This window comes from Pseudophryne corroboree, chromosome 9 (genome assembly GCF_028390025.1).
Source record: "Pseudophryne corroboree isolate aPseCor3 chromosome 9, aPseCor3.hap2, whole genome shotgun sequence".
Taxonomy (NCBI): domain Eukaryota; kingdom Metazoa; phylum Chordata; class Amphibia; order Anura; family Myobatrachidae; genus Pseudophryne; species Pseudophryne corroboree.
Genome location: NC_086452.1, coordinates 183,706,185 through 183,726,416, shown reverse-complemented (window position 1 = coordinate 183,726,416; position 20,232 = coordinate 183,706,185). Strand labels below are relative to the sequence as shown.

The window sequence follows — 20,232 nt, the reverse complement described above, 5'->3', positions numbered from 1 at the left end:
TGCATCACCGCCAGCGGGTGGGCTCGGAATTCTGAGCCTTTTCCTCGCACCCCCAGTTGCGGGAGAATGTGAAGGAGGAGATGTTGACAGGTCGCGTTCCGCTTGACTTGACAATTTTCTCACCAGCAGGTCTTTCAACCCCAGCAGACTTGTGTCTGCCGGAAAGAGAGATCCAAGGTAGGCTTTAAATCTAGGATCGAGCACGGTGGCCAAAATGTAGTGCTCTGATTTCAACAGATTGACCACCCGTGAATCCTTGTTAAGCGAATTAAGGGCTCCATCCACAAGTCCCACATGCCTAGCGGAATCGCTCCGTGTTAGCTCCTCCTTCAATGTCTCCAGCTTCTTCTGCAAAAGCCTGATGAGGGGAATGACCTGACTCAGGCTGGCAGTGTCTGAACTGACTTCACGTGTGGCAAGTTCAAAGGGCATCAGAACCTTGCACAACGTTGAAATCATTCTCCACTGCGCTTGAGACAGGTGCATTCCACCTCCTATATCGTGCTCAATTGTATAGGCTTGAATGGCCTTTTGCTGCTCCTCCAACCTCTGAAGCATATAGAGGGTTGATTTCCACCTCGTTACCACTTCTTGCTTCAGATGATGGCAGGGCAGGTTCAGTAGTTTTTGGTGGTGCTCCAGTCTTCTGTACGTGGTGCCTGTACGCCGAAAGTGTCCCGCAATTCTTCTGGCCACCGACAGCATCTCTTGCACGCCCCTGTCGTTTTTTAAAAAATTCTGCACCACCAAATTCAAGGTATGTGCAAAACATGGGACGTGCTGTAATTTGCCCATATTTAATGCACACACAATATTGCTGGCGTTGTCCGATGCCACAAATCCACAGGAGAGTCCAATTGGGGTAAGCCATTCCGCGATGATCTTCCTCAGTTGCCGTAAGAGGTTTTCAGCTGTGTGCGTATTCTGGAAAGCGGTGATACAAAGCGTAGCCTGCCTAGGAAAGAGTTGGCGTTTGCGAGATGCTGCTACTGGTGCCGCCGCTGCTGTTCTTGCGGTGGGAGTCCATACATCTACCCAGTGGGCTGTCACAGTCATATAGTCCTGACCCTGCCCTGCTCCACTTGTCCACATGTCCGTGGTTAAGTGGACATTGGGTACAACTGCATTTTTTAGGACACTGGTGAGTCTTTTTCTGACGTCCGTGTACATTCTCGGTATCGCCTGCCTAGAGAAGTGGAACCTAGATGGTATTTGGTAACGGGGGCACACTGCCTCAATAAATTGTCTAGTTCCCTGTGAACTAACGGCGGATACCGGACGCACGTCTAACACCAACATAGTTGTCAAGGCCTCAGTTATCCGCTTTGCAGCAGGATGACTGCTGTGATATTTCATCTTCCTCGCAAAGGACTGTTGAACAGTCAATTGCTTACTGGAAGTAGTACAAGTGGGCTTACGACTTCCCCTCTGGGATGACCATCGACTCCCAGCAGCAACAACAGCAGCGCCAGCAGCAGTAGGCGTTACACGCAAGGATGCATCGGAGGAATCCCAGGCAGGAGAGGAATCATCAGAATTGCCAGTGACATGGCCTGCAGGACTATTGGCATTCCTGGGGAAGGAGGAAATTGACACTGAGGGAGTTGGTGGGGTGGTTTGCGTGAGCTTGGTTACAAGAGGAAGGGATTTACTGGTCAGTGGACTGCTTCCGCTGTCGGCCAAAGTTTTTGAACTTGTCACTGACTTATTATGAATGCGCTGCAGGTGACGTATAAGGGAGGATGTTCCGAGGTGGTTAACGTCCTTACCCCTACTTATTACAGCTTGACAAAGGGAACACACGGCTTGACAAATGTTGTCCGCATTTCTGGTGAAATACTTCCACACCGAAGAGCTGATTTTTTTGGTATTTTCACCAGGCATGTCAACGGCCATATTCCTCCCACGGACAACAGGTGTCTCCCCGGGTGCCTGACTTAAACAAACCACCTCACCATCAGAATCCTTCTGGTCAATTTCCTCCCCAGCGCCAGCAACACCCATATCCTCCTCATCCTGGTGTACTTCAACACTGACATCTTCAATCTGACTATCAGGAACTGGACTGCGGGTGCTCCTTCCAGCACTTGCAGGGGGCGTGCAAATGGTGGAAGGCGCATGCTCTTCACGTCCAGTGTTGGGAAGGTCAGGCATCGCAACCGACACAATTGGACTCTCCTTGTGGATTTGGGATTTCGAAGAACGCACAGTTCTTTGCTGTGCTTTTTCCAGCTTGAGTCTTTTCATTTTTCTAGCGAGAGGCTGAGTGCTTCCATCCTCATGTGAAGCTGAACCACTAGCCATGAACATAGGCCAGGGCCTCAGCCGTTCCTTGCCACTCCGTGTGGTAAATGGCATATTGGCAAGTTTACGCTTCTCCTCCGACAATTTTATTTTAGGTTTTGGAGTCCTTTTTTTACTGATATTTGGTGTTTTGGATTTGACATGCTCTGTACTATGACATTGGGCATCGGCCTTGGCAGACGACGTTGCTGGCATTTCATCGTCTCGGCCATGACTAGTGGCAGCAGCTTCAGCATGAGGTGGAAGTGGATCTTGATCTTTCCCTAATTTTGGAACCTCAACATTTTTGTTCTCCATATTTTAATAGGCACAACTAAAAGGCACCTCAGGTAAACAATGGAGATGGATGGATACTAGTATACAATTATGGATGGACTGCCGAGTGCCGACACAGAGGTAGCTACAGCCGTGGACTACCGTACTGTACTGTGTCTGCTGCTAATATAGACTGGTTGATAATGAGATGTAGTATGTATGTATAAAGAAGAAAGAAAAAAAAACCACGGGTAGGTGGTATACAATTATGGACGGACTGCCGAGTGCCGACACAGAGGTAGCTACAGCCGTGGACTACCGTACTGTACTGTGTCTGCTGCTAATATAGACTGGATGATAATGAGATGTAGTATGTATAAAGAAGAAAAAAAAAACCACGGGTAGGTGGTATACAATTATGGATGGACTGCCGAGTGCCGACACAGAGGTAGCTACAGCCGTGGACTACCGTACTGTACTGTGTCTGCTGCTAATATAGACTGGTTGATAATGAGATGTAGTATGTATGTATAAAGAAGAAAGAAAAAAAAACCACGGGTAGGTGGTATACAATTATGGACGGACTGCCGAGTGCCGACACAGAGGTAGCTACAGCCGTGGACTACCGTACTGTACTGTGTCTGCTGCTAATATAGACTGGATGATAATGAGATGTAGTATGTATAAAGAAGAAAGAAAAAAAAACACGGGTAGGTGGTATACAATTATGGACGGACTGCCGAGTGCCGACACAGAGGTAGCTACAGCCGTGGACTACCGTACTGTACTGTGTCTGCTGCTAATATAGACTGGATGATAATGAGATGTAGTATGTATAAAGAAGAAAGAAAAAAAAACCACGGGTAGGTGGTATACAATTATGGATGGACTGCCGAGTGCCAACACAGAGGTAGCTACAGCCGTGGACTACCGTACTGTACTGTGTCTGCTGCTAATATAGACTGGATGATAATGAGATGTAGTATGTATAAAAAAGAAAAAAAAAACCATGGGTAGGTGGTATACAATTATGGATGGACTGCCGAGTGCCGACACAGAGGTAGCTACAGCCGTGGACTACCGTACTGTACTGTGTCTGCTGCTAATATAGACTGGATGATAATGAGATGTAGTATGTATAAAGAAGAAAGAAAAAAAAACCACGGGTAGGTGGTATACAATTATGGACGGACTGCCGAGTGCCGACACAGAGGTAGCTACAGCCGTGGACTACCGTACTGTACTGTGTCTGCTGCTAATATAGACTGGATGATAATGAGATGTAGTATGTATAAAGAAGAAAGAAAAAAAAAACACGGGTAGGTGGTATACAATTATGGATGGACTGCCGAGTGCCGACACAGAGGTAGCTACAGCCGTGGACTACCGTACTGTACTGTGTCTGCTGCTAATATAGACTGGATGATAATGAGATGTAGCATGTATAAAGAAGAAAAAAAAACACGGGTAGGTGGTATACAATTATGGATGGACTGCCGAGTGCCGACACAGAGGTAGCTACAGCCGTGGACTACCGTACTGTACTGTGTCTGCTGCTAATATAGACTGGATAATAATGAGATGTAGTATGTATAAAGAAGAAAGAAAAAAAAAACCACGGGTAGGTGGTATACAATTATGGATGGACTGCCGAGTGCCGACACAGAGGTAGCTACAGCCGTGAACTACCGTACTGTGTCTGCTGCGACTGGATGATAAATAATGATATAAAAAATATATATATATCACTACTGCAGCCGGACAGGTATATATTATATAATGACGGACCTGCTGGACACTGTCTGTCAGCAGAATGAGTTTTTTATAGAATAAAAAAACACCACACAAGTCACACGACGAGTGTTTAACTTTTTCAGGCAATCACAATATAGTATACTATACTGGTGGTCAGTGTGGTCAGGTCACTGGTCAGTCACACTGGCAGTGGCACTCCTGCAGCAAAAGTGTGCACTGTTTAATTTTAATAATATGTACTCCTGGCTCCTGCTATAACCTATAACTGCTCCCCAGTCTCCCCCACAATTAAGCTGTGTGAGCACAGTCAGATATTATACATAGATGATGCAGCACACTGGGCTGAGCACAGATATGGTATGTGACTGAGTCACTGTGTATCGTTTTTTTCAGGCAGAGAACGGATTATATTAAATAAAACTGCACTGGTGGTCACTGGTCAGTGGTCAGTCACTAGTAAACTCTGCACTCTCTAGTACTCCTAAGCTACAGTAAATCAAGTGTCTCTGTCTCAATCTCACTCTCTCTCTTCTAATCTAAATGGAGAGGACGCCAGCCACGTCCTCTCCCTATCAATCTCAATGCACGTGTGAAAATGGCGGCGACGCGCGGCTCCTTATATAGAATCCGAGTCTCGCGATAGAATCCGAGCCTCGCGAGAATCCGACAGCGTCATGATGATGTTCGGGCACGCTCGGGTTAACCGAGCAAGGCGGGAAGATCCGAGTCGCTCGGATCCGTGTAAAAAAAGCTGAAGTTCGGGCGGGTTCGGATTCCGAGGAACCGAACCCGCTCATCTCTAGTTTGTAGTGTGTGCTCCCTCCCTGTACTGTGCTGTATGTAGTGTGTGCTCCCTCCGTGTACTGTGCTGTATGTAGTGTGTGCTCCTCCTCCCTGTACTGTGCTGTATGTGGCGTGTGCTCCCCCTCCCTGTACTGTGCTGTATGTAGTGTGTGCTCCCTCTCCCTGTACTGTGCTGTATGTAGTGTGTGCTCCCTCCCTGTACTGTGCTGTATGTAGTGCGTGCTCCCTCCCTGTACTGTGCTGTATATTGTGTATGCTCCCCTTCCCTGTACTGTGCTGTATGTAGTGTGTGCTCCCCTCCCTGTACTGTGCTGTATGCCGTGTGTGCTCCCTCCCTGTACTGTATGTAGTGTGTGCTCCCCCTCTGTGTACTGTGCTGTATGTAGTGTGTGCTCCCTCCCTGTTCTGTGCTGTATATAGTGTGTGCTCCCTCCCTGTACTGTACTATATGTAGTGTATCCTCCCCCTCCATGTACTTTAAAACATATAAGGTTAAAAAAAGGGGTTTGTAGAATGAAAAGTCAATATAATCAGAAGTAGATTAAAGGCATGACAGCAGTGTCAGTAGACACTGAAAGTAGGCATATCAGTCCTTGTATATTCAGACGTACAGATGTACATCATGGAAGGGCATTGTAGCAGCATATGCATAAACTCACAGGTAAACATTAGCATAATGTAAAGCAAAGGAGGCCCCAACTGTGTCTATCTCAGAGTCAGGACCTCTGAGGAGTTACCCCGCCCTCTTGACAGGCCCTTCCCCCCTCAACAGACTCCGCCCCCATTAGGGCTGCTTCCATAAATTTCTGGGCTGGTGATCGATCCTAATCCGCCCCTGTGTCCCCTGCTATACTGTACAGTGCCTGTTTTCTCAGCATTGTAGAGTGGGAGTGGAGCCACAATGACATGATCGTGCAGCAAAGTTGGTAAGTATGCAATAGCTACCAGGGGGCCAACTCATTTGAAAAAGAGGACCTCCATATTCAAATTGGGTGCCTCCAAATTTCTGGAAGCCAGGCTGGGGTAAATCTTCTCTCAAGCTTGCACCAGTTGCAAATTTCTCATTAGTCACGTGAGACATGTGCCTGGGGGCGGCACTTGTTTAGGGGCGGCACTTGGATGCTTGTGTTGGTACTGTCAGCCCAAAATGTACCAGTAACTGCTAAATATTTCCACTGTACTGTACCATATGGCATCTTGAATGGACTGTAAATGGGTAGGACATGCACAAACTACCCCTATAAGCTGTACTACTTAGTAAACATGTATACATACAGTAATTAAAAAAAAAAAGTCATAATGGCTTTTTTAATTATTCTTTTAAATTGGCTATCATCAAATGAGGGCTTATAATCAATCAATGAAAATAATAAATTTATGCAAGGGGAGGTGGAGGCAGCTGTAACTGTTGTACCTAGCGGAGCCCTCATCCCTAAATCTGCCCCTGGCCTGCACTCCATTACTTTCCTGCAATGTAGGGGTTATAGCCTGGTAATCACACTGTTCACAGGCAAGAACATCTGTGGGAGCACCTAGTTTTCAGAAAATGTATTTCTCTGACCTGGACTTTTGAGTTTTTTATTAAGCAGGGGCAAACGCAGGATTTGTAAAGAGAGATTTCCATATATATATATATCGGCGCAAGTTCAGAACATGGGACCCCCTGGACTATCAGTTTTATGATACATGTGGACATCTAGTGCGAATAGTAACCTATTGCGAGTGGAGTGAGCCCACGAAGGTACACTTTTTAATGTATAATGATGTTCTGAAGCAGACTAGTTATGCTAATCCGGGGCCCCCATGTTCTGAACTATGCTGACCAGAAGCACATTGTATTACATTTTTTTGATTGCTATAGAAAATACTGAGTGTATTTTTTGTTTACATTGTTGTTTATAATTAGTGATGAGCAGGTTCGGTTCGTTGAGATCTGAACCCCCCCGAACTTCACTTATTCACGGGTCCGAGGCAGCCTCGGATCTTCCCGCCTTGCTCAGTTAACCCGAACGTGCCCGAACGTCATCATCCCGCTGTCGGATTCTCGCGAGATTCGTATTCTATATAAAGACCCACGCGTCACCGCCATTTTCACTCGTGCATTGGAGATTGAACGGAGAGGACGTGGCTGCATTCTCTCCCTGAAAAGCTCCATATCTGTGCTCAGTGTGCTGCAAATATCTGTGCTCAGTGTGCTGAAAATATCTGTGCTCAGTGTGCTGAAAATATCTACGTTCTCTGCCTGAAAATGCTCCATATCTGTGCTCAGTGTGCTGCAAATATCTGTGCTCAGTGTACTGCATTGTGGGGACCACCAGTATATAATTATAGTAGTACAGTACAGTAGGTCATTGCTGTATCTTGCAGCTCTGTGTCAAGCATACTATCCATATCTGTGCTGCATTATTGTGAGCAGTATATAGTAGGACAGTGCAGCATTTTGGTGACCAGCAGTATACATATAGTACAGTACAGTAGGCCATTGCTGTATCTTGCAGCTCTGTGTCAAGTATACCATCCATATCTGTGCTGCATTATTGTGAGCAGTATATAGTAGGACAGTGCAGCATTTTGGTGACCAGCAGTATACATATAGTACAGTACAGTAGGCCATTGCTGTATCTTGCAGCTCTGTGTCAAGTATACTATCCATATATGTGCTGCATTATTGTGAGCAGTATATAGTAGGACAGTGCAGCATTTTGGTGACCAGCAGTATACATATAGTACAGTACAGTAGGCCATTGCTGTATCTTGCAGCTCTGTGTCAAGTATACTATCCATATCTGTGCTGCATTATTGTGAGCAGTATATAGTAGGACAGTGCAGCATTTTGGTGACCAGCAGTATACATATAGTACAGTACAGTAGGCCATTGCTGTATCTTGCAGCTCTGTGTCAAGTATACTATCCATATCTGTGCTGCATTATTGTGAGCAGTATATAGTAGGACAGTGCAGCATTTTGGTGACCAGCAGTATACATATAGTACAGTACAGTAGGCCATTGCTGTATCTTGCAGCTCTGTGTCAAGTATACTATCCATATCTGTGCTGCATTGTTGTGAGCAGTATATAGTAGGACAGTGCAGAATTTTGGTGACCAACAGTATATAGTTGTACAGTACAGTAGGCCATTGCTGTATCTTGCAGCTCTGTGTCAAGTATACTATCCATATCTGTGCTGCATTGTTGTTGTGAGCAGTATATAGTAAGACAGTGCAGCATTGTGGTGACCACCAGTATACATATACAGTAGCACAGTACAGTAGGATATTGCTGTATCTTGCAGCTCCGTATTACTTCAAGTATCCATATCTGTGCTGCATTGTTGTGAGCAGTATATAGTAGGACAGTGCAGCATTTTGGTGACCAGCAGTATACATATACAGTAGTACAGTACAGTAGGCCATTGCTGTATCTTGCAGCTCTGTAGCACTTCAAGTATCCATATCTGTGCTGCATTGTTGTGAGCAGTATATAGTAGGACAGTGCAGCATTTTGGTGACCAGCAGTAGTAGTACAGACAGTACAGTAGGCCATTGCTATTGATATATTACTGGCATATAATTCCACACATTAAAAAATGGAGAACAAAAATGTGGAGGGTAAAATAGGGAAAGATCCACTTCCACCTCGTGCTGAAGCTGCTGCCACTAGTCATGGCCGAGACAATGAAATGCCATCAACGTCGTCTGCCAAGACCGATGCCCAATGTCATAGTAGAGAGCATGTAAAATCCAAAAAACAAAAGTTCAGTAAAATTACCCAAAAATCTAAATTAAAAGCATCTGAGGAGAAGCATAAACTTGTCAATATGCCATTTACGACACGGAGTGGCAAGGAACGGCTGAGGCCCTGGCCTATGTTCATGGCTAGTGGTTCAGCTTCACATGAGGATGGAAGCACTCATCCTCCCGCTAGAAAAATGAAAAGACTTAAGCTGGCACAAGCACAGCAAAGAACTGTGCGTTCTTCTAAATCACAAATCCCCAAGGAAAGTCCAATTGTGTTGGTTGCGATGCCTGACCTTCCCAACACTGGACGGGAAGAGGTGGCGCCTTCCACCATTTGCACACCCCCTGCAAGTGCTGTAAGGAGCACCCACAGTCCAGTTCCTGATAGTCAAATTGAAGATGTCACTGTTGAAGTACACCAGGATGAGGATATGGGTGTTGCTGGCGCTGAGGAGGAAATTGACAAGGAGGATTCTGATGGTGAGGTGGTTGTGATGTTAGTGTATTAGAATGCTTAATATTTGTAGACACTCCCTTACTAACATGTGTAAGCCTGAATCTTCAGTGATGGTCCCTGGGACCAGGGGGATGCTGGGAAGTGGGTGGTCCAGTGTGCAGTGTGCCTGGAGTTGGTGATGGAATAAACAGCACAGCAGTGAACTCACATGTCTCTGTGTCCTGGATTTACAAACATATGAACAAAACATGGTGTCAAAAGAAGTTTAACTTGGACTGCTAGTGCTCTCAGAGTGTGAAAGAATCTTGCAGAAGTCTGTAAGGCAGTGGTGCTCAGTGTCTGCAGGGCCTGCCGTGTGCTCCTCTCTTCAAACAGTGAGTAACCATGGATAGACTAGCTCCTCCAACCGGCATGCTGATATCTGGTAACTTGTCTGAAAACTGGAAAAGATTTAAGCAAAGGTTTAAAATATATCTTGCTGCATGTGGAGCTGATTCAGAGGCTGACAAATGTGATAGTAGAGGATGTGCTGGACATTTATAATAGCTTTCAGTTTGATGAGGGGCAGAATATGGTGCTATCTTCTATAATGCAAAAGTTTGAAGATTACTTTGTGCCAAGGAAAAATGTGACATATGAAAGATATAAGTTTTTCACATGTGATCAGAAGTCTGTAGATGGATTTGATCAGTATGTTACAGAGCTGCAATCACTCAGTAAAACCTGTGAGTTTGGTGATTTAAAGGATTCACTGATTAGAGATCGTATTGTCTGTGGAATACCTGATAATGGACTCAGAGAGAGATTGCTGAGAGAGCAAGACCTAACACTAGAAAAGGCAGTGACTATGTGTAGATCTGCAGAAATAACTAGATTTCAAGCCAAAAAGTTACACAAGGACGCTGATGCTGCTGTATATGTAGTGCAGAAAACAGGGCAAAGCAAACCTCCATTCTCAAGAATGAAGCAGTCTAAGCCACAGTCTAATAAGGAAATGTGTAGTAGATGTGGAAATGCTCACAATCCTAAAATGTGCCCTGCTTATGGTAAAACCTGCATGAAATGTGGTAGACTTAATCACTTTGCCAAATGCTGTAAAATTAAAAGTAAAACAACCAAAGTGCATGCTGTTAAACAAACAGATGAATTCTTGGTGGATTGCATTGAACTTTGCAGTGCAGATAAGAAAGAATGGATTGTCCCTTTAACTGTGAATAAGATTGTCATTCCCTTTAAGCTTGATACTGGCTCGCAGGTGAATTTAATATCATTTCAAGACTATAAGACTTTTAGAGTAAAACCTAAAATTCATCCAGCCAAAGTGAAAGTTACAGGGTTCACTGGGGAGCAAATTTTCTGTGAAAGGTACATGCTTAGTGACACTGTAATATAAGGGACGACAGTTTCAAACATCTCTACTGATTGTGGATAAAAATGTGCAACCAATTCTAGGATTAAGTTCCTGTGAGAAACTAAGCTTGCTAAAGAAAGTTTTTATGGTGACATCACAAGTAGAAGATGACTGCAAATCGATGTTTACAGAATACAGAGACTTGTTTGAAGGTCTAGGTTGTTTGCCTGGAGAGCATAAAATAAATATAGACACGCAAGTTTCTTCAGTGATACACCCCTGTAGAAAAGTGCCGTTTGCGCTGAGAGAAAAACTGAAACAAGAGTTAAATCGCATAGAAGCCTTGGGTGTGATACAGAAAGTTGATGAGCCTACTGAATGGGTGAGCTCCTTAGTAATTGTTGAAAAGAAAAATGGACAACTCAGAATATGTCTAGAGCCCAGAGATTTAAACAAAGCTATTAAACGAGAACATTTCAAACTACCAACCAGAGATGAAATCATGTCGCAATTTGCGGGAGCAAAATGGTTCAGTAAATTGGACGCATCTTCAGGATTCTGGCAAATGAAGCTAGATAAGGCCAGCTCAAAGCTTTGTGCATTTAATACACCAGAAGGTTGATACAGATTTCTTAGACTACCATATGGAATTTTGTCTGCTCCAGAAGTATATCACAAAAAGATACACATGATTTTTGAACATATTTCAGGTGTTGAAACAATGATTGATGACATTATTGTCTGGGGATCTACAAAGGAAGAACATGATTCTAGATTGAGACAAGTAATGGAACTTGTCAAGAAAGTGAATCTAAAGCTAAATAAGGACAAATGTGAATTTGGCGTGAATACACTTACCTTTATGGGCGACGTGGTCTCGGATCAAGGTGTAAAACCAGACACAAGGAAAATATCAGCCATAGTGAACATGGAACGTCCTAACAACAAAGACGACGTCAGTAGATTCCTAGGGATGATTACTTACATAGGAAAGTTTATTTCTCAACTCTCTGAATGAACAGCCTCTCTTAGATGGTTGTTGGACAGAGATAACGAGTGGATGTGGTGACATGAACAAGAAGAAAGTTGGCAAAACTTGAAACAGATCACTACAGAGCAACCAGTGCCAAAATTCTTTGATCCTGCGAAAAGAATAAGAATTTCAGCAGATGCTTCGCAATTTGGCCTAGGCTCAGTGCTGTTACAAGAACATGGGGATACATGGCAACCAGTAATCTATGCATCAAGAGCACTGACAAGTGCTGAAACAAGGTATGCTCAGATAGAAAAAGAACTTTTAGCGATCACATATGCATGTGAGCGATTCCATCAGTTTGTGTATGGTCAAACATTTACAGTGGAAACTGACCACAAGCCATTGGTAGCTATCATGACTAAATCATTGCATGACTGTCCCATGAGAATTCAACAAATGCTTATCATACTACAGAAATATGATGTACACTTGCTCTACTATCCCGGCAAATACATGTACATTGCTGATACACTTTCTCATGCTGTGGACAAAAGTGAAGGTTCCAAAAGTCTGATGGATGAAGAGATAGAAGCCTATGTTAATTTGATCGTAGCTTCTCTACCAGTGTCTCTTGCAAGACAAGAACAGATTAGGAAAGAAACTGAGACAGATGACACAATGAAAGTGTTGAAAGATATCATTCTGAAAAGTTGGCCAGCAGAAAAACATGCGTGCACGATGTCTATCCATGATAATTGGATGTACCGCAGTGACGTTACAGTTGTCGATGGTATTATTTACAAAGGCAATAGGTTTGTCATACCTGCACGACTAAGAAAAATGATGCTGTGCAAGATACATGAAGGCCACTCAGGAGAAGAAAAATGTAAGCGGAGAGCACGTGAAGTTATGTATTGGCCAAGAATGAACCAAGACATACTGTAGCACAGACTACAGCTACATGTGAATTATGTCTTACGTATAGACCGAAACAACAAGTCGAGCCACTGAGTCCTCACGCACTGCCAGAGAGACCGTACCAGAGAGTTGGCGCAGATTTGTTTGATTGTAATGGGAAAACGTACATTGTCGTGACTAATTATTACTCTAACTACCCTGAGGTGAAGACACTACATACAACTACTAGTAAAGCCGTAATCAATTGCATGAAGTCAATCTTTGCAAGGCTTGGTGTTCCTATGGAAGTGTTTACTGACAATGGTCCTCAGTTTTCCAGTGCTGAATTTAGACAATTTGCTGATGAGTGGGAATTTGTCCATACTACGTCAAGTCCCCACTATCAACGCTCAAATGGGTTGGTGGAAAGTTCAGTAAAAACTGTAAAGAGTCTCATGAAAAAAGCTCAAGAAGGTAAAGAAGATTTCTACAAAAGTCTTTTAATCTACCGCAGTACACCTTTACAGAATGGACTTTCTCCTGCACAAATGCTGATGGGAAGGAGGATTAGAGCCAATCTCCCGATACATGATGAACTGCTTAATACACATAACTCTGCGTTGGTCATACTGAGTAAGGAACGTCAACAGGCGAAACTGAAACTGTTCCATGACAGGCGAGCAAAAAGCTTATCTGATCTAAAATCGGGTGACCAAGTCCGTCTCAGAGATCACGAGAAAGGTATTTGGGTGCAGAAAGGTATTGTGCAAGCACAAGTAGCACCAAGATCTTATACTATACGTACAGAGCGTGGAACGGAAGTAAGAAGAAATCGGGTGGATTTAAGATCTCAACCTAACCATAATGAAGACAACATGACTGAAGAATACCCTTCATCTGACATGTATGATGATCCTGATAATGGTTAACAAACCACGATTCTACAAAGGTCCAATATGGTCGATGAAATGCAGACTGTGTATGAAAGACCCAAAAGGGAAATACGCATACCTGAGAGACGTGTTAGATGATGTTCTTAATATGATGTTGTTAATTGTTGCATTGAAGCGTACAGGGCTTATCTTTAAAGAAAAGAGGATGTGATGTTAGTGTATTAGAATGCTTAATATTTGTAGACACTCCCTTACTAACATGTGTAAGCCTGAATCTTCAGTGATGGTCCCTGGGACCAGGGGGATGCTGGGAAGTGGGTGGTCCAGTGTGCAGTGTGCCTGGAGTTGGTGATGGAATAAACAGCACAGCATTGAACTCACATGTCTCTGTGTCCTGATGACTGGATTTACAAACATATGAACAAAACAGTGGTTTGTTTAAGTCAGGCACCCGGGGAGACACCTGTTGTCCGTGGGATGAATATGGCCATTGACATGCCTGGTCAAATTACAAAAAAAATCACCTCTTCGGTGTGGAATTATTTTAAGAGAAATGCGGACAACAGGTATTAAGTGGTGTGTTGCCTTTGTCAAGCTATAATAAGTAGGGTTAAGGACATTAACCACCTAGGAACATCCTCCCTTAGACGTCACCTGGAGCGCATTCATCAGAAGTCATTGACAAGTTCAAAAACTTTGGGTGACAGCGGAAGCAGTCCACTGACAACTAAATTCCTTCCTCTTGTACCCAAGCTCCTGCAAACCACACCACCAACTCCCTCAGTGTCAATTTCCTCCTTAGACAGGAAAGCCAATAGTCCTGCAGGCCATGTCATTGGCAAGTCTGACGAGTCCTCTCCTGCCTGGGATTCCTTCGATAGATCCTTGAGTGTAACGCCTACTGCTCCTGGCTCTGCTGTTGTTGCTGCTGGGAGTCGATCATCATCCCAGAGGGGAAGTCGGAAGACCACTTGTACTACTTCCAGTAAGCAACTGACTGTCCAACAGTCCTTTGCGAGGAAGATGAAATATCACATCAGTCATCCTGTTGCAAAGCGAATAACTCAGGCCTTGGCAGCTGTGTTGGTGTTAGACGTGCGTCCGGTATCTGCCGTTAGTTCACAGGCAATTAGAGAATTTCTTGAGGTAGTGTGTCCCCGGTACCAAATACCATCTAGGTTCCACTTCTCTAGGCAGGCGATACCGAGAATGTACACAGACGTCAGAAAAAGACTCACCAGTGTCCTAAAAAATGCAGTTGTACTCAATGTCCACTTAACCGTGGACAAGTGGAGCAGGGCAGACTCAGGACTATATGACTGTGACAGCCCACTGGGTAGATGTATTGCCTCCCGCAGCAAGAACAGCAGTGGCGGCACCAGTAACAGCATCTCGCAAACGCCAACTCGTTCCTAGGCAGGCTACTCTTTGTATCACCGCTTTCCATAAGAGGCACACAGCTGACAACCTCTTACGGAAACTGAGGAACATCATCGCAGAATGGCTTACCCCAATTGGACTCTCCTGGGGATTTGTGACATCGGACAACGCCACCAATATTGTGCGTGCATTACATGTGGGCAAATTCCAGCACGTCCCATGTTTTGCACATACATTGAATTTGGTGGTGCAGAATTATTTAAAAAATGACAGGGGCGTGCAAGAGATGTTGTCGGTGGCCCGAAGAATTGCGGGCCACTTTCGGCATTCAGCCACCGTGTGCCAAAGACTGGAGCACCAGCAAACACTCCTGAACCTGCCCCGCCATCATCTGAAGCAAGAGGTGGTAACGAGGTGGAATTCAACCCTCTATATGCTTCAGAGAATGGAGGAGCAGCAAAAGGCCATTCAAGCCTATACATCTGCCTACGATATAGGCAAAGGAGGGGGAATGCACCTGACTCAAGCGCAGTGGAGAATGATTTCAACGTTGTGCAAGGTTCAGCAACCCTTTGAACTTGCCACACGTGAAGTCAGTTCAGACACTGCCAGCCTGAGTCAGGTCATTCCCCTCATCAGGCTTTTGCAGAAGCAGCTGGAGAGATTGAAGGAGGAGCTAATACGGAGCGATTCCGCTAGGCATGTGGGACTTGTGGATGGAGCCCTTCATTCACTTTCCAGGAATCACGGGTGGTCAATCTGTTGAAATCAGAGCACTACATTTTGGCCACTGTGCTCGATCCTAGGTTTAAAGCAGAGGTTCTCAAACTCGGTCCTCAGGGGCCCACACAGTGCATGTTTTGCAGGTCTCCTCACAGAATTACAAGTAAAATAATTTGCTCCACCTGTGGACCTTTTAAAATGTGTCAGTGAGTAATTAATACACCTGTGCACCTGCTGGGTTACCTGCAAAACATGCACTTTGTGGGCCCCCGAGGACCGAGTTTGAGAACCTCTGGTTTAAAGCCTACGTTGTATCTCTCTTTCTGGCAGACACAAGTCTGCAGAGGTTCAAAGACCTGCTGGTGAGAAAATTGTCAAGTCAAGCGGAACGTGACCCGTCAACAGCTCCTCCTTCACATTCTCCCGCAACTGGGGCTGCGAGGAAAAGGCTAAGAATTCCGAACCCACCCGCTGGCGGTGATGCAGGGCAGTCTAGAGCGAGTGCTGACATCTGGTCCGGACTGAAAGACCTGCCAACGATTACTGACATGTCGTCTACTGTCACTGTATATGATTCTGTCACCATTGAAAGAATGGTGGAGGATTATATGAGTGACAGCATCCAAGTAGGCACGTCAGACAGTCCGTATGTATACTGGCAGAAAAAAGAGGCAATTTGGAGGCCCTTGCACAAACTGGCTTTATTTTACCTAAGTTGCCCCCCCTCCAGTGTGTACTCCGAAAGAGTGTTTAGTGCAGCCGGTCACCTTGTCAGCGATTGGCGTATGAGGTTACTTCCACAAAATGTGGAGAAGATGATGTTCATCAAAATTAATTATAATCAATTCCTCCATGGAGACATTCACCAACAATTGCCTCCAGAAAGTACACAGGGACCTGAGATGGTGGATTCCAGTGGGGACAAATTAATACTCTGTGAGGTGGGGGATGTACACAGTGAAAGGGGTGATGAATCGGACCATGAGGAGGACATCTTGCCTCTGTAGAGACACGTTTGTGCAAGGAGAGATTGATTGCTTCATTTTTGGTGGGGGCCCAAACAAACCAGTCATTTCAGCCACAGTCGTGTGGCAGACCCTGTCGCTGAAATGATGGGTTTGTTAAAGTGTGCATGTCCTGTTTATACAACATAAGGGTGGGTGGGAGGGCCCAAGGACAATTCCATCTTGCACCTCTTTTTTCTTTTTTCTTTATCTCTGCATCATGTGATGTTTGGGGCTAATTTTTTTAAGTGACATCCTGTTTGACACTGCATTGCCACTCCTAGATGGGCCAGGTGTTTGTGCCACCCACTTGGGTCGCTTAGCTTAGTCATCCAGCGACCTTGGTGCAAATTTTAGGACTAAAAATAATATTGTGTGGTGTGATGTGTTCAGAATAGACTGGAAATGAGTGGAAATTATGGTTATTGAGGTTAATAATACTATGGGATCAAAATGACCCCCAAATTCTATGATTTAAGCTGTTTTTGAGGGTTATTTTTTTTAAAAAAACACCTGAATCCAAAACACACCCGAATCCGACAAAAAATTTTCAGGGAGGTTTTGCCAAAATGCGTCCGAATCCAAAACACGGCCGCAGAACCGAATCCAAAACCAAAACACAAAACACAAAAAATTTCCGGTGCACATCTCTATTTATAATTAGATTTTATTATTGGTTACTCAATTCATTCTTTGAAATCATTTAATAATATTTTTTTTACATTAATTGTTGTATTACATTAATTGTTGAATATTTCTGGGAAATTAAATCCTTGGGTTGGATGTAATAGCGTCCAGGTTCGCCGGACGCGGGGCTTTGCTGGATGAACTCAGAAAATTTTATAAATCATTTAAAAGGCATGGTTTTGCTCAGTAAATGACTACCCTTATAAAATTGTCAGAGTTCAGCTGGCGAATTTGGATCCATCTGTGTGTGGTGGCTCTTGATGCACTAACTCCAGCCCGGCGATTACTGTGCTATAATGGCCGTCAAACTCACCAGATCTGAACGCCATAGAGAATCTGTAGGGCACATTGCCAAGAGAAAGTTGAGAGACATGAGACCGAACAATGCAGAAGAGCTGAAGGCCGCTATTGAAGCATCCTGGTTTTCTATAACACCTCAGCAGTGCCACCGGCTGATAGAATCCGTGCCATGCCGCATTGAGGCAGTAATTCATGCAAAAGGGGCCCAAACCAAGTAACGAGTACATATGCATGATTATACTTTTCAGAGGGCCGACATTTCTGTATTTAGAATCCTTTATTTATTGATTTTATGTGATATTCTAATTTTCTGAGATTTTGGATATGGGGTTTTCTTAAGATGTAAGCCACAATAATCAAAATTATAACAAATAAAGGCTTGAAATATCGAGGTGGCAGCCGCATCAGTAACTGTTCAGTCGTCTCCAACCGGATACAGTGCGGCTGTGTCTCGCGTTTCCCCTACTAAGCAGAACTGATGCCTTACCTTCTCTCCGTGCTCCAGCCACAGCCTGGTAACATCTGCTGGACTTGCTAGTACATCCTACACAGACACCCACCGAAACAGCACTGTACACGTAGGTAAGCGTTGCCGCGGCCCGGCGGGGGGTTGTTGGAGCGACTCTTTCTAAGGTACATATAAGACGCTTTTTAGAAAGATCGCTCAAAAAATAGCAAGACTATAAAAATAAAAAAGCTTATGGCTGCTAAAAACTAGCAGCCCATTGACCATGGTCCGCCGCCTGCTGCACCAAACAAAAAACTGATTTGCCTGAGCCAGGAGGCGGGGATATATGGACAGGCCCATTGCATGCTGGGAGGCTGAAAGCTTTCATTGTTTGGTGCAAATCAGCTGTCGCATCATCATATTTCAATGTTATCCTGTGGATAACCTTTGGACCCTGCCGGAGAAATATTAGTTTCACCTTTTAAGTTGAATTACTGAAAATAAATGAACTTTTGCACAATATTCTAATTTTCTGAGTTTCACCTGTATACCAAAACCACCAGTACTCAGGACCTTTGAGTGCAGAGTTTGATAGTTTTCTCAGAAACACAAGGTATATGTTGCTGTGCATTTCTTATACCCCTTTTTAACCAAAATGAAGGGTCTGCCCTGGTTTTTGAACATGGGTTCAACCTATGTCACAGCTAGGTCAGACCCGCAGGTTGGACCCGGAATATTGGTGGGTAGACCCCCTTCCATACTGCACCCATGTGCACTCTTTCTATTCTGCCGGCACTTGGAGATTGCATCATCTCCATGCACTGGTGATCTGGCTATCTCTATACTTTTTGCATGATCTGGGTTAGATGAGCCATGTTTCACTATTTACACTGCTGGCCTATCCAGATCCGACCTTGGTAGCTTGAATCAAGATATTTTTCAAGGACCCTTTTCCAACAAATCGTGCCCAGGCAGACCTGGCAACAACCTGGGTTATTGCATCAGTGAAAAAGGGGTATTAGTTAAAAGCTGGACATTCCAAGGGACAGGAAACAAGGGGGGTAATTCCAAGTTGATCGCAGCAGGAAATTTTTTAGCAGTTGGGCAAAACCATGTGCACTGCAGGGGGGGGGGGGACAGATATAACATTTGCAGAGAGAGTTAGATTTGGGTGGGTTATTTTGTTTCTGTGCAGGGTAAATACTGGCTGCTTTATTTTTACACTACAATTTAGATTACAGATTGAACTCACCACACCCAAATCTATCTCTCTCTGCACATGTTATATCTGCCCCCCCTGCAGTGCACATGGTTTTGCCCAACTGCTAAAAAATTTCCTGCTGCGATCAACTTGGAATTACCCCCAAAGTACGGGAAATGGGACTGAACTGAGTTCCAGTAGCTGTAATAGTAGGTGGAACTAGTTCCGCCTCCTCCACGGCCCTGCACAGTAATTCCAACAGCAAAGTCCGTCCCTCCACCCACATCCAGAAATTATGCTGGTGGCGCTAGTGTCACTGATGACCTGCAGCCACCTCCCCCTTCCACAGGTCCTGGCATCTCCATGGTCCTCTGTCTGCGACCCACCCCTCCTGGTAGTCACATACTGTGTCTATTGGATGGCGTTCATCCCCTCCTCAGGTCCCAGCGACTTCCTTTTGTGGCACAGCATATGTGATGCCATGCTGTGTCATCACTGCTAAAGTGAAGAGCCACAAAGAGGAGCAGTCTCTGTACATGCTGAAGACAAGGTGAGAGGGGACGAGGGACACAGAGAGGCATGGAGGGACATGGGCAGTGAGCAGCCAAAGTGACAGAGGCAGAAATGTGTATAAGGGGCACTGCTGTCGGCATAATGTGTGTTGGGGCACTACTACTGAGGGCATTAATTGTATAAAGAGCACTACTGTGGGCATTATGTGCATAAGCTGCACTTCTGTAGGCATTATGTGTATAAGCAGCACTTCTGTGGGCATTATGTGTAAGGGGCACTACTACTGTGGGCATTGTGTATAAAGAACACTACTGAGAGACGTAACATGACTAAGGGGCACTACTGTGTGATGTAATGTGAATAAGAGGCACGACTGTATTTTGTAATGTGAATAAAGGGCACTACTATGTGGTGTTATGTGAATCAGGGGCACTAATTGTGGTATAATGTGAATAAGATTATTCTACTGTGTGGAGTAATTTGAATTGGGAGTATTATAGTGTTACCATGCCCCTTCCTGTGAGACCACACACATTTTTTGCAACTAG

General features: G+C 44.6%; 1 protein-coding gene across 1 annotated transcript in view; it reads right to left on the bottom strand.

Annotated features, from left to right (window-relative positions):
* Nucleotides 1-20,232, bottom strand: part of LOC134956863 (dimethylaniline monooxygenase [N-oxide-forming] 2-like) — a 105,752-nt gene that overhangs the window by 26,321 nt on the left and 59,199 nt on the right. The window lies entirely within an intron of this gene.